We start from the raw sequence: 12094 nt of genomic DNA, 5'->3' as shown, positions 1-12094 counted from the left end.
TGATGTCTTTTAAGAGTTGCATTGAAACTGAAGCTCCTTCCGCAAATCATGCATTTAAATGGTTTCTGCCCTGTGTGAGTCTGTTGATGTACTTTGAGGTGTCCACTCTGACTGAAGCTCTTTCCACACTGCATGCATTTAAATGGTTTCTCCCCTGTGTGAGTCTGTTGATGTGTTCTAAGGTTTCCATTGAAACTGAAGCTCCTTCCACACTCCATACATTCAAATGGTTTTTCTCCTGTGTGAGTCCAATGGTGTTTATTGAGCTGTCCACTCCGATTGAAGCTCTTTCCGCACTCCATGCATTTGAATGGTTTCTCCCCTGTGTGAGTCCGTTGATGTGTTCTAAGGCTTCCATTATCACTAAAGCTCTTTCCGCACTCCATGCATCTAAATGGTTTCTCCCCTGTGTGAGTCCGTTGATGTCTTCTAAGGGTTGCATTGAAACTGAAGCTCTTTCCACACTCCAAACATTCATATGGTTTCTCCCCTGTGTGAATCCGCTGGTGTAATTTAAGGTCTCCATTCTGACTGAAGCACTTTCCGCACTCCAGACATTTAAAAGGTTTTCCCCCCGTGAGAATCTGTTGATGTAAACTTAAGTGTCCATTTTGACTGAAGTTCTTCCCACACTCCCTGCATTGGAATCCTTTCTTGCCCTTGTGAGTCCGCTGATATGTTCTAAGTTTTCCACTATCGGTGAAACTTTTCCCAAACTCCATACCTCTAAATGGTTTCTCCCCTGTTGGAGGTCGTTGATGTGAACTATGTGTGCTCATTCAATGAAGCATATTCCGCATTTCACACATTTTAATTTCTATTCCTAATGGGGGGGAGATGACCCATCCCCTGGAGTTCTGTCTGTCTTCTCCATCTCCTTCTTCAGAGTGGGAAGAAAGGGAATCCTGTTTGCGTTTCAAGGAAGAGAACTAAGGGAAAGAGAACACATCAAGCTCCATTAGCTCCTCCTATTTCAACGTCTCCTACATTTCCTCACTTCCTACCCATGTTCCCAGTTTTTAGGAAGTGAAGTTGCAATGTCAAATGATAGTAATTAATGAGCAACTTTCAAAATCCTCAATCAATGTTCATAAAGCAGCTTGATTTTTTAAAAGAATGGTGTGCTGTCTGATCTCGTGTTCGTCTTCAGACGCAGGACTATCCTAAAATGACACTGAAAAGCAGGATATTCAAGGCAAATAGATAAACTGTACTTAGTGGAATATGTAGTACCTTGAAAATGTAGTATTGATTCACTAATGGACTGAGGTTGTGTTATTTCTGGGGACATGAATTTGTTCCTGTTCTGTCTTAAATATCATAATCATACGATGTCATGGGGTGTTAGGGGAGTGGTAGTTCCTTTGGTAGGGGAAATGTCATGCACCTTATGGGGTAATTTATCCACCATTGGTCCCCAGCCTGCACGCAGCTCTCACCTGTTTCTTCCAGAAGCTGTCAGCATGGAATAGGGGCCACAATCCCAGGAACGGCTTCAACTGGCTGGCAAAACCAGGTGAGGATACCTGATGGGTCTCAAATCCTTGGTGTATTAGGGAATTCTGCTGCAGGTGAAGGCAGGCCCTGGTGGATGGAGAGGATGAGATCAACAGTGAATCCCTCAGTCAAGAAGGCAGATTCTGCCCCTGCTGCAGAGGAAAGTGAAAGGCAGATGGGGCTCGTCAACCAGGGAAGGAAGCCCATCGAGAAGGAAAACCCTGGTCGAAATACTTTGCTGCCTCGTGAGTTATCTTCAGAAGAAGAAAAGGCTATGGAGGAAAACCTACACAAATCCAGAGTGGAGTCTCTAAGATAGTTACATGGTGTCCTGCACACCTCCTTCCAGACACTCTTGCAGCCAAGCTGGTGCCTAACGTACTGCTCTGCTTTCCTTGGGACCATATAAGCAAGGCTGAGAAGGGGGTCTTGTTGTCTAGGCAGCCCAGGACCCCCAAACACACTGCCCAGGCTTGTAGTGCTGCTAACACATCAGTTTCAGGGGGAGCGATGAACTCAGATCTGTGTATCAGAATCTCTCCAATGTGGAATATGTAAAATAGAAGTGCTGTTTATATCATACATCAATTAAAAAGTATTCAGAATATTTGTCTTTTGAAGAAAAGACCACCAAGTATCCGATGGCCCCTTCAAAGCTAATGAAAGTCTTGTGCCTGGAGCTTTTGGGGGTGCAGGACCAGGAAAGCTTCTGCCACCATGATCCTTCCAGTTGGGATTCAGGCCTCATCATGCAACAGAAACTGTCCTGGTTGTGCTGCTTGATGATCTCTGATGGGCTAGAGTCTGAGGGGAAAGCAGTTTCCTGGTTCTGCTGGATCTCTCAGCGGCTTTGGAGACCTTTGACCATTGTATCCTTCTGGACCCTCTAGGGGTGCTGGGGACCCTGCTATGCAGTGGTTCCCCTCCTTCCTCCTGGGCCATGTCCAGAAAGTGGTGTTGGGGGATGAGTGTTCAGACCCCTGGGCTCTCACTTGTGGGGTGCCTCGGGGCTCTGTCCTCTCCCCATGCTTTTTAATATCTATATGAATAAATGGCGGCTAACAGATTGAGGTTGAATCTTGACAAGACAGAATCACTGTCCCTGGGGGACAGGTGGCAGGCAGACCCTACCAGCCTGCAGACTGTCTCACTAGAGTGGTCAATGCTCTGGTTACCTCCTGCTTGGTCTACTGCAATGCGCTCTACATGGAGCTACCTTTGAAGGTGAAACAGAAGCAGCAACTGATTCAGAATGTGACAGCTGGAATAGTAACTGGGAGCAGCTGCCTAGACCACATATCACTGGTCCTAAAGGATCTTCCCTGGCTCCCAGTGCAATTCCAAGCGCAATTCAAACTGTTGGTGTTGACCTGTAAGTGTCATGGCTGCATTTTTCAGGAAAAGAAAATTGTTGATCTAATGTATAGAGATCATTCCTAGTCTATTGGTTCAAGAAGGTTCTGGTGGTTTTACTCTGTGTGAGTCAAAGCTGATGTTTTCTCTAGCTGGAATATTTTAGCTGATCAGGGAGTTTCCTTTCTGCTGAGAGCAGGTGGTGGAATAAGTTGTAATGAGATTATGCTGAACCTTCCTTGTTTTGGGAACCAGAAGAAGCTGGTTCAAACTGGAGTGAGCCAAGCTTGTTATCCAGTCCCAAGGTTACTCGGACACTGAATTGTTTATCAATCACAGTATTGAAAGGCGCCTGGTCCCACTTCATATTCTGCTATTCTCTACTCTGCTTGTGTGTTTCTTACTTGAGTGTTGTTTTTATATAGTAAGTTAGGGTTTGACTGTAAGTTACGTTTTTGCGATTTTTTGGATTCATTACTTAATTTCTCTGCTGAATGAATATTTTGCTGCCTCTGAGTGTTTTTTCCTACTCTGCTAACTATATGTCAGTCTTGGAGATCATTATGGAGGAGCAAGATCTGTGACCTAAAGCCCTAAACAGCCTTGGCGCTGTAGCCCTGAAGGAGCGTCTCCACCCCCATCCTTCACTCTGAACACTGAGGTCCTCCTCTGAGGGTCTTCTGCTGGTTCCCTCCCTGCAAGAATTGAGGGTACAGGGAACCAGGCAGAGGGCCTTCTCAGTGGTGGTGCCCGCCCTGTGGAACGCCCTCCTTCAGAGGTCAAGTAAATGAACAACTATCTGACATTTAGAAGACAGCAGAAGGTAGACCTGTGTCAGGAGGTTTTTAATGTTTGATGTTTTACTGTCTTTTATGTGTACAGTGGTACCTCAGATTACATACGCTTCAGGTTACAGACTCCGCTAAACCAGAAACAGTGCTTCAGGTTAAGAACTTTGCTTCAGGATGAGAATAGAAATCGGGCTCCGGTGCTGCGGCAGCAGCAGGAGGCCCCTTAGCTAAAGTGGTGCTTCAGGTTAAGAACAGTTTCAGGTTAAGTACGGACCTCCGGAACAAATTAAGTACATAATCTGAGGTACCACTGTACTGGAAGCTGCCCAGAGTGGCTGGGGAAACCAAACCAGATGGACAGGATATAAATACTACAATCATTCTTATTACATTGTGATTTTTTGTAGTTAATTTGGAATTTGTACTGCAATATCAGCTCATGAAATTTTATGGGTGGAGAAAATCACAGGGTTGCCGTAAACGATAATCCCACCCTCAAACTCTCATTCACATATAGTCTATAAATTTGGGGAGGTCACACACTTTGCCTGTGCTAATACTGGCAGTCTTTGGCCTGCACAGACACACCCGGTGTGTAGAGCCTCCAGCCACAGGAACTGTCTATCATGAAAATGGCTCCCTTGACTGGGAAGACTTGTCCAATGGCTGTCATCGGATGCTGAAGGATTGTATCTCAGCTTGTCAGTCACTCTGACATTGCCTACAAAGAATAAGAGGAACAGAAATGCTTTGGAGGTGCAACTTCTCTATCAGCCCTGAGAGCCATTCCATGGACTCTGCACCCCTGTTTCTGATGACAGGTGTACATTACCCTCATCCTCAATGAACCAGGCAGTGGAAAAGAGACTTAAAGATGGAAGCCTGAGAGAGAGGAAAAGGTTTCTGGCTGCTTCCTGGTGGGATTGCGGAAACCAAGAGCCGCTTCTGAGAAGGCCTCTCCCCTCCTCTCTTCCTCTCGGGATTTCCTCTCCTCTCCAGGGGACCAGTGGTTGGACTGGGCAGAATCGCTGTGTCTGGACAGGGCAGGGGATTATGGGGTGGAAGGAGGATGGAGCTTGCAGGAAGGAAGGAGTGGGGGAACTGGACCCCCCCACTTTCCAGGGATCCCTCTCTGGTCGCCTTGAAGGGGTGGCTGATTCCTGGGCGGGAGGGAGAAGCCAAGGCAGCCCCTCGATGGACACGTCTCCCCAAAGACTGGTCTCCTCCCCCCCCCCCCGCCAATGCTGCGCTTCCTTCCCCAGGGATGCTCCCCTCCCTCCTCCCCCCACCCTTGGCCCCCTCCCTCTCTCCCGGAGTCTCCCCTGCACCCAGAGGCCCCCTTGGCGCTGCTCACCCCTCGCCATACGCGACCCATCTCTCCCTCCGGAGGGGCCCCCCAAGATGAGCCGGGGAGGGACAGGGGGGTCTCTATCCAGGCGTCTACCGCACCCATTAACCCTTTCCTGGCCCGCTTCTCCGCGCCCCAGGGATGCCTGCGAGGGGGAAACGGGGCCGGGGAGTCCTCGTGGGACCCCGTGGGTGGGCGGCCCACGTCCTCCCCTGCCAAGGAAAGCCCCCTTCGCTGCAGGCGTGCAGGGATCCAGGCCCCACGGAAGGCGCTTGGGGGAGCTGGAGGGGTCTCTGGGTCCTTTTCTCCCCTCTCCCCCCGCGACCCCTTTACCTCATTGTCCTCGCTCCCGATTCTCCTTTCCTGCAACATCCATGATGGGGGGGTCCCCTGCCTCCTCCCTCCCCTTTCCGAAAGCGCCCCCCTTGAGCCACGGGGCGGAGCAGCAATACGGAGTGGAAGCTCCACTTCCGGGAGAAGCAGGCAGTTGGGGGGGAGGGCTCACACCCCCCATTCCCAGAGCGAAGTCGGATTGGAGGAGGAGGAGCAATGTATTGGGGGAGGGATTTGGGATGGTGGGGGCGGGGTGAGAGGAGGATGTGCCGGGAGGGGAGGGAACGTTTGAGTGTGGGGGGAGGAGAGGAAGGTTCCCCCCCTTCCTTTAGTGGATTGGAGAGCGGGGGAGGGGCTGATCCCGGAAATCCAGCTGCCAAGTGGGTCCCGTCCCTCCTACAAGGTTTGCATTGCAACATCCTCCCCTCCCCCACCCCACGAGCTTAGATCCCTCCGTGTTTTAGGTCTTGGTGCTGTTCAAACCAGGAATGGAGGGGGGCAGCTAAAAGACTCCCCCCAAATCCCAGCTCTGATTAAGGCCAGGACAAGGACCGTGGACACAGGCACCGTCCCTGCACAACAGCCAAGAGGCTCAGAAAAGCAGCCGATACAATTGTAGCCAGAAGAGGATTCCATGTGTTAAGGGAGAAATCTGCGGACGTTGCGGACGTGTTTGTACGCTTGGGGGAGTATGGCTGCCTTGTGTCAAGTCTCCCCCCTTTGATAGTCCTTCCCTCATGGTGTAAAATAAAAGTGGAATTGTGCAGATCCGATGTATGGCTGATTTTCTATGAATTTATAACAGAAGCATTGCATATGTCTAGTGTGTGTGTGTCGTCGTTTTTGTACAAATTGAATGATTGGGGGGGGGGGGGTTCCTGCAACACATGAATCCCAATCCCAAAGAAGGACACTGCCAAAGAATGGTCCACCTACCGCACAATTGCGCTCATTTCACATGCTAGCAAGGTTATGCTTAAAATGCTACAAGGCAGGCTCAAGCAGTATGTGGACCGAGAACTCCCAGAAGTGCAAGCTGGATTTAGAAGAGGCAGAGGAACCAGAGACCAAATTGCAAAAATGCGCTGGATTATGGAGAAAGCTAGAGAGTTCCAGAAAGACATCTACTTCTGCTTCATTGACTATGCAAAAGCCTTTGACTGTGTCGACCACAGCAAACTATATCAAGTTCTTAAAGAAATGGGAGTGCCTGATCACCTCATCTGTCTCCTGAGAAATCTCTATGTGGGACAATAAGCTACAGTTAGAACTGGATATGGAACAACTGATTGGTTCAAAATTGGGAAAGGAGTTTGACAAGGCTGTATATTGTCTCCCTGCTTATTTAACTTATATGCAGAATTCATCATGTGAAAGGCTGGACTGGATGAATCCTGTAATAAAAAAATTAAGGTCTTGTATATATAATAAATGTTCATAAATGTAGCAAGCAAGCACATACATAGATATGTAGACCCTATGTCTGGAGCAGCACAGGAACACCGTCCTGAAACCATTTAGACTCCGAAACTGACCTGAGATGGGATGATGAGCTGCTTGTGCGTAAAATCCCTGTCCCTCAGAGTTTGTTTAAGTCCGCAAACCTCTGTCTGTAACGGAGCCCCTTAAGCATGGCTCCGTCAGTCGCTGGCAGATTCCGACAGTGGTTGCTTCCGGAATCTCTTCCAACATAGAAGCTCCTTAACGGAAACGCGCCTTCTGGACTCTCGGCGTGACAGTTTCCGGCGAGGAGTGGGTGTCCCTATAGGAGGTCCTGAAACCTCCCCACTGTTTTCGCTGGAAGTGTCTCTGAGCCATGCCTCCTGCTCACTTTCCCTCGGAGCTCCTCCTCTCCCCCTGCTGGTTCCCTCTTCAGCTGCTGAGTCTCTCCCAACCTCTGTGAGCCCTTCCACCTCCTGTCCTTCCGATGGCAGTTCCCTGACATCCACCTCCCCTCCAGGGCCCCCTTTACCCCCTCCCGTTCCCTCCTCTGTGGGCAGTGAGGAGGCAAAACCCCGGAAAGAACCTCCTTCATCTTCTGATGTCTCGAACATTTCCCTCCACCGGTTGCTGTTCCTGGTCTCTAAGTACTCCTCCTCATCGGAGTCTATTCCTCCTTCCAACTCCGAGTCCGTGAATCCCTCCAACTCCTCCTCCTCGTCGGTGGGGCCAAAGTATTCCCTCCGGAACCTCGCTACAGGCTGAGGTTTCCTTGGGAACCTTTGCTGTAACGTTTCTATTAAGACCTCGTCATTGACATCCTCTGCCATTACCCAGGTGTTTTCTGACTCCGGTTCCCCTTCCCACACTACCAAATACTCCACCTGATCACCCTTCCACCTGGAGTCGATGATTTCCGCCACATGGCTGCTGTGTTCCCTTTCTTCTATGGCTGGTCCCCGTGTGGACATCCCTTCTCGTTCCCCCATGTACGGTGACAGTAACGACCTTTGGAATACTGGGTGCAGTTTCATGTGGTTCGGTAACCGGAGCCTGAAAGCCACTGGGTTGACCTGTTGAATGACCTCAAATGGACCCAATCTTTTGGGTCTTAATTTCTTACACCCCCCTTTGAACGGCAACCCTTGGGTTGACAGCCACACCTGATTCCCCACCCTTATGGTTTCACCTTCCCTTCTGTGTTTGTCTGCCTGCCTCTTATATTCTTCCTTGGCCCTTTCTAAGTTGAGTTGGAGCTGACGATGGATCGCTTCCATTTCTTCTACAAACTGTTCGGCTGCCGGGACGCTCCATCTCTCCCCTCCTCCCCCGGGAAATGCCCTGGGATGACACCCGTAATTAGCCAGAAATGGGCTCATCCCGGTGGACACATTCTCCGCATTGTTGTAGGCAAATTCCGCCAGCGCTAACTTCTCTACCCAGTCATTCTCTCTGTCATTGACATAACACCTCAGGTATTGCTGGAGGACACCGTTTGCTCTTTCCGCCTGCCCGTTGGTTTCAGGATGCCGGGCAGTCGAAAAATTGACTTCTACGTGCAGTAAGCTCATGAGCTTCCTCCAGAACCTGGACGTAAATTGTTTCCCTCTGTCTGAGACCACCCTCAAGGGGGCGCCATGCAACCTAAAAATGTGCTCTACAAACAATCTCGCTGTCTCTTCCGCCGTGACTGCATGCGAGCAGGCTACAAAGTGGCACATTTTTGTTAATAGGTCTACTACTACCATGATGGCTGTTTTCCCCTTGGACTTTGGCAGATCGGTCATAAAATCTATCGACACTGCCTCCCATGGTCGTTCCAGTGTGGGTAACGGTTCTAACAACCCCGCCGGCGCCTGCCTCTCCCCTTTGGCTCACTGGCATTGGTCACACCCTCGTACATACTCCCGTACATCTTCCCTCACCTTGGGCCACCAAAATTCCCTGGTGACCAACCACATGGTTTTGTGTTGCCCAAAATGCCCCGCTGTGGGGCTGTCGTGCAACTGCTTGAGTACTCTCCCCCTCAATTCACCTTCTGGTATATACAGTGCCCCTTTGTAATACAATGCCCCGTTTCTTTCCTCAAAACCTCCGTGTTTCTCTCCCTCCCTCCTGAGACCTCTGAGCTTATCCTGGGCGTATTCATCATTCTCCGTTCCCTCTACCAGTTCTCTTTGCCCCACCAATGCCGCCACACACACCCAGCGGTCCTCTGGGATGACATGTCTCTCTTCGGGTGCTCCCTCCCCCTCCAAATATTCAGGTTTACGTGAGAGAGCGTCCGCCCTAACGTTTTCTGGGCCTGGCACGTAACAAATTTCAAAGTGGAATTTGGAGAACTCCTGGGCCCATCTCACTTGCCGTTGGTTGAGTACTCGTGCCGTTCTCCAATACTCTAGGTTCTTGTGGTCCGTGCAAACTTGCACCTTATGTTGTGCGCCAATTAATAGGTGCCTCCATCTTCGGAACGCTTCGTGAATGGCGAGTAGTTCTCGGTCATACACCGTGTAGTTCCTCTCGGATTTGTTCAGCTTCCGCGAGAAAAAGGCACACGGTCTCCACTCCGACTTCTCCTTCCCAGGCTGCAGAAGCACCGCCCCTACCGCCCGGTCCGATGCGTCCGTCTCTACTCTCATCGGTTTTTGTAAATCCACATGCAGGAGCAGTTCTTCAGAAGCGAACGCCCTTTTCAGTTCCTCGAATGCTCGCTCCACCTCCGCCGTCCAAACGAATTTCCTCTTACTGCTGAGACAGTCAGTAATGGGAGCCGTTAAGTGGGCAAAGTTTCTGATGAACTTCCGATAGAAGTTTCTAAACCCTAGGAATCTCTGCACATCCTTCTTCGTTTTCGGTGTCTTCCATTCCAGCACCGCTTGGACCTTGCCTGGATCCATGGCCAATCCCTTGTCCGACAAGCGGTACCCCAGGAACTCCACCTCCTTGGTATGAAACTGACACTTCTCCAGTTTCACCCACAGTTGATTCGCTTGCAGTTTGCCCAACACTTCCCTGACGTCTCTTACATGCTGCTCCTCATTCTCTGAATATACCAACACGTCATCCAAGAATGCCACGCAATTCTTGTAAAGCAAAGGTCCCAGGACGTGGTTCATAAACGATTGAAAACACGCTGAGCCTCCTTGTAGACCGAAGGGCATAACGAGGTATTTGAATGCCCCCAAAGGGGTGAACATGGTGGTTTTCCATTCATCCCCTTTCCTCATTCGTATCAGGTTGTACGCCCCCCTCAGGTCCAGTTTAGTAAAAATCTTTCCCTTCCTGACCCTTGTCAAAATGTCATCAATTCTGGGCATAGGGAAAGCCACTGGTTCTGACACTGCATTTACGGCCCGAAAGTCCACCACAAGCCTCGGTTTGTCCGTGTTTTTTTTATCCACAAAAAACACTGGGCTGCCACCCACCGCTCTGGACTCTCGGATAAAACCCCTCTTCAGATTTTTGTCAATGAACTCCCTTAACTCCTGCATTTCCCTGTCTGACATGGCGTACAGCTTGCCTACTGGGAGCTGAGCCCCAGGGAGTAAATTGATTTGACAGTCAAAGGGTCTATGCGGAGGTAGTTTGTCTGCTTCCCTTTCGCTGAAGACGTTGCTCAGGTCGGCGTATTGTTGGGGCACCTTCCCCTTGCCCGTTACTTCCATCCCTGCTAGAGTGGCTTTGACCCCTTCTGAAGCTTTGCCCTCTTTGCAGTGCTCTAGACAATGTGCTGACCCAAAGGAGACCACTCTCTGATGCCAGCCCACTAGCGGATCATGTAACGCTAGCCAGCTCATCCCCAAAATGATGGGAGCTCCTCCCAAGGTGGCCACATTAAACGCTATTAGCTCAGTGTGCCTTGCCACTCTCATTATCATTGGGACGGTCTGTTGGCTGACTTCTCCTCCCAGCAGCTCCCTCCCATCGATCGTGGTCACCTGCAAAGGGTTGCTTAACGGGATGGTCTGTATCTGGTGTTCAGCTGCAAACTCCTTGCTCATGAAATTACAGGAGCTTCCTGAGTCCAATAGCGCCTTTATCTTTAATGGGTGTCCGTTTGGCAGCTCTAGCAACACCTCTATCACTAGGGCGGGTCTAGGAGGTTCCGGCGTGGGCACTTTCACTGCTCTTTGGCCTGGCTGCTGTGCCCCGACGGTGGCAGCCAGGCGTTGGCTTTTACTTGCTGCGGGAGCTCTTCCTCCCTCTCCCCCACAGCTCCCGCCATCCCTTGCCATTCCTTTCTTTGGGGGCAGACTCTGGCAAAGTGACCTGGCTGTTGGCAGAGATAACATTTCCTGGCTTCTTTCCCCTCCTTCTTCCGCCCTTCACTGGGCTTTGAAACTGCGCGCGCGCGCGCTGTTCCAATTTCCATCGGCTCTCCTGGCGGGAAAGGTGGCTCTGGAATCTCTGGAATGCGAAACTCCCTCCAACGTTCCCCCTTCCCTTCCCGCCTCTCCAAGGCTCTCGCCTCCTGGCGTGCTCCTATGGTCAGCGCGGATTTGGTCAGCTGGTCCATAGACTCCGCCCTGGGCGCCCGGGAAAGTTCGTCTTTCACAGCCGAAGAAAGCCCTTCTTCAAAAAGCATTTGTATGGGTTCCGCCGATAGATCCCACCCCAATTTATGGATCAACATGGTAAACACAGTCCAGTACTCACGGACAGATCGGCTCCCCTGTTTACAAGCCATTAACTGCCTGTGTACCACTCCCTGCTCAATATCGCTGGAAAACATCAAGTCCATGGCACGAAAAAACTTCATCGTGTCCTTTAGGATGTCATTATTCGCTGCCATCAGGGGCCTAACCCAGTCTTTCGCCCCCCCTTCGAGATGTCCAATCACAAACGCCACTCGCGATTCCTCGTCGGGAAAGTCATCAAACTGCAGATTGAGGGCGTATTGCATCTCTGTCCTAAAGGCATGATAGTTCCTGGGCTCCCCCCAAACTTCTGCACCAATCCTGGCACCTTCCTGGCGAGCGGGGTGGTTTTTCCCTTTTCTGCATCTTGAGCCCTACTCTCCTCGAGCCTCGCCGTCTGCAGCGCTAGCTGGACCTCCAACACCCTGTACCTTTCTTCCAGGCTTGGACCCGCTCCAGCTCCTCCTGCTTCTCCGGTTCCGGCTGGGTTGCTCATGATGCCTTCTCCTGCACAAGCTGCTCACGGAGACTGTCGGAATGCTGAGATGGGATGATGAGCTGCTTGTGCGTAAAATCCCTGTCCCTCAGAGTTTGTTTAAGTCCACAAACCTCTGTCTGTAACGGAGCCCCTTAAGCATGGCTCCGTCAGTCGCTGGCAGATTCCGACAGTGGTTGCTTCCGGAATCTCTTCCAAC

At 50.7% G+C, this 12094-nt stretch overlaps 1 long non-coding RNA gene across 1 annotated transcript in view; it reads right to left on the bottom strand.

The window, feature by feature from the left end:
• Nucleotides 1-792: 792 nt before the first annotated feature.
• Nucleotides 793-12094, bottom strand: part of LOC308486484 — a 52428-nt gene continuing 41126 nt past the window's right edge. Inside the window, exons 3-4 of the long non-coding RNA XR_013991075.1 lie at nt 1440-1584; nt 793-905 (exon numbers count right to left, since the gene is read on the bottom strand). This is a non-coding gene — a long non-coding RNA (uncharacterized lncRNA). The remainder of the gene's footprint in view (nt 906-1439; nt 1585-12094) is intronic.

This window comes from Podarcis pityusensis (genome assembly GCF_964106645.2).
Source record: "Podarcis pityusensis genome assembly, chromosome: 10".
Taxonomy (NCBI): domain Eukaryota; kingdom Metazoa; phylum Chordata; class Lepidosauria; order Squamata; family Lacertidae; genus Podarcis; species Podarcis pityusensis.
The sequence above is the reverse complement of the archived record's forward strand: the minus strand, read 5'-3'. Positions and strand labels throughout refer to the sequence as shown.